Source organism: Dendropsophus ebraccatus, chromosome 3 (assembly GCF_027789765.1).
Source record: "Dendropsophus ebraccatus isolate aDenEbr1 chromosome 3, aDenEbr1.pat, whole genome shotgun sequence".
In the NCBI taxonomy this organism is placed as follows: domain Eukaryota; kingdom Metazoa; phylum Chordata; class Amphibia; order Anura; family Hylidae; genus Dendropsophus; species Dendropsophus ebraccatus.
Window position 1 is genome coordinate 166208857 of NC_091456.1, and position 2505 is coordinate 166211361.

The following is a 2505-nucleotide window of genomic DNA, read 5'->3' on the forward strand; positions in this document are numbered from 1 at the left end:
ACCTGGGCGCCGCTATTGGGTACACCCCATAAACGCCAGGAGGGCGACCCGTGGCCACATTGGTTGCCTCTACGACGACCTCCGTCGGTATGTTTTTAATTTTATAATTTTTTATTTTTTATTTAGTATGTGATCGTATTGTCCGCAAACTTTTCTTGTCTCTTAATTTCATTTTTTTTTTTTACATATTTTCCTTTGCTATTTAATAATATGATATTTTTAGATAATGACATTAATGTTACCTTTTAGCCTTAAAATCTTATTTGAATTTCTGCCTTTGTCTCCCTCTCACACCTTCCTATGATCTGTGTGTATGTGTTGATGAATGAAATATATTTTACAACATTTGTTCCAGTCATCCTGAGAAATTTCAGGCCTTCGTACGGCTTCCTATAGAGGCCTTTGACCGGCTCCTACAGATCCTGATCCCACATCTCCAGAGACAGGACACCCACCTACGGAAATCCATCCCTCCTGTGGCCCGTCTGCTCATAACGCTGAGGTGAGGACCCTTGTTTATTTATTTATTTTTAATTTTGGGGCCTCAGAAAAGTTTAGTAAAATTTTTTCACAAAAATAATTTTATTTTATTTTCTTCTTTTCCAGATTCCTGGCGACAGGGGAGAGTTATGCATCGTTGCACCTCCAATTCCGGGTTGGTAAGTCTACCATATCTGGAGCATTGGCAGCCCATCGTGATGCCCAGTCAGACCCGGGAGATTTGGTTGCGGGCAGCAGCAGGCTTTCAGTCTGTGGCCAATTTCCCCAACTGTATAGGGGCGGTCGATGGTAAGCACATACGTGTGAAGCAACCACCGCGATCAGGATCACTATTTCAATTATAAGAAATTCTTTTCTGTGGTCCTGATCGCGGTTGTTGATGCCACGTATCGTTTCCTTGCCATCGACGTCGGCTCCTATGGCAGTACTGGGGACTCCCAGGCGCTACTGAGATCAGAGTTTGGAAGGCGAATACTGTTAGATCGCGTGACTCTCCCTTCTCCCACTCCTCTTCCGGGTACCACGCATCCAGCTCCATTCGTCATGGAAGGGGATCAAGTCTTTCCTTTAATTACCAACCTGCTGCGCCCTTACCCACGGAGAGGGCTGGATGAACGGGGGAGAGTCTTTAACCAGAGGCTGAGCCGGGCACGTAACTTCGTGGAGTGCGCCTTTGGGATCATGAGTAGTCAGTGGAGAGTGTTTACCACTGCCCTGCAGTTGAACTTGGACACAGTTGACATGGTCATTAAAGCTGCCTGTGTTCTCCACAACTAAGTTCAAGACTATGCCTCCCCGGATGTGGACGTGGAGACACTGGCAGCTTTTAGTGCCCGTGCCAACTATGGCCAAGGTAGACAACCCAACTGCGGGATAGTGGTCAGGAACCTCTTTGCGGACTGCTTCATGACTCCTGAAGGCGCCGTGCCCGTGCCCCTTTCACAGCCTCCGTTATGAGCCACGGCCACAGGACTGATGGATTTCTGCATGTGTGTCACCTGTCTCTGGGATGTGTCAGCTTTTTTTTTTTCTCTAAAGATTTTGTTTATTTTTTTTTAGATATTTGTAGAAATCACATATATAATGGTGAAAAAGCTTTGATAATTTAATTTTTCTGAAACAATGTTTCTCGGTTTGCAATGTATGTAAACCATGTAGTGCCTTGCAATGGTGTTGTTGTGTGCTAAAATACACATAAGCTCACAACATATCCTACATAATTTGAATGTCGCTTAGATATCTAATAATGTCCGTTAATAAGCGAACAACCACAGATCCTGCTAATGTTCGAATTGTATTGTGACCTCAAAGTAGTGTGCAGAAACTGTTATGTAACCAAACATGTGTAATTCCCATGGAGTGTCCAGCAGGGTGCGCACTATATGTAGAAGTCTATGTAGTGTCTTGGATATGTAACAGTATGTGATGGCTCCTAGGGACACAGGGTATCTCACTATCTCCCTCCCTGTGCTGGCAATGAGCAGACTCACAACGAGAGAGAGTGATATAGCTGGCACCGAGCTGGGAGGGAGAAAGCTGGGTAGACATCTAAATACTTCCATCCTCATCTCCAGCTCGTTCAGTGTGACACATGCACACTGGACTACTCCTCCCATCATGTGCTCAGAGTTAGAGCACATGATGGTTGATGAGGAACAGGCCAATAGCCATCACCATTAACACACCACATACATCCATACATCCATCCATCACCCAGGCGCGTCACGTGGATGGAGGGATGGATGTGGGCTAGTTATGTTGATGGTTATGTGTTATTTGAAAAAAATGCGACGGTTAAAGCAAGTTGGGATCTGCAGTATGGCATGCATGCGATTATTATAATCTCTGACTGACACCTTTCTCTCCGGTGACATTTTTGTGTCCACATAGGAACTGTTTTTGCTAAATAATATTGACCATCAAAACCCTCTCCTGCTCTGCCCACTTCCTGCCTCGGCCACAGATGTCAGCAGAGAGCACGGTCAGACTTGAACACATAAATGT